Here is a 299-nt window from a genome sequence, read left to right on the forward strand (position 1 = left end):
CACACACACACACACATTCCCAGAAAAATCACATGGTAGGTTATTTTGACTCTAGAAATAAATGGCACATGCTGTATTTTGCATTGGTAATCAGCGGGCGTGAAGAAAAGGGTAGGATCCCTATTCATTTTGAGTTTCTCTCGGCCTCTACCAGCAGCGGGGAGAGGGACACCGGCCGGTTCCTGCATTCCTTCCCAGCTCCTTGTAATCCAATAAGAAATGTGTAGCACTGCAGCTTTTTGACAAGTAGCTCCCACTTAATTACCATGTTGTTAGGACTGACAGGCCTGGGGGCAAAA

The sequence above is a fragment of the Morone saxatilis genome, unplaced genomic scaffold, assembly GCF_004916995.1.
Source record: "Morone saxatilis isolate NCDOM2014 unplaced genomic scaffold, NCSU_SB_2.0 Contig16, whole genome shotgun sequence".
Classification (NCBI taxonomy): Eukaryota; Metazoa; Chordata; class Actinopteri; family Moronidae; genus Morone; species Morone saxatilis.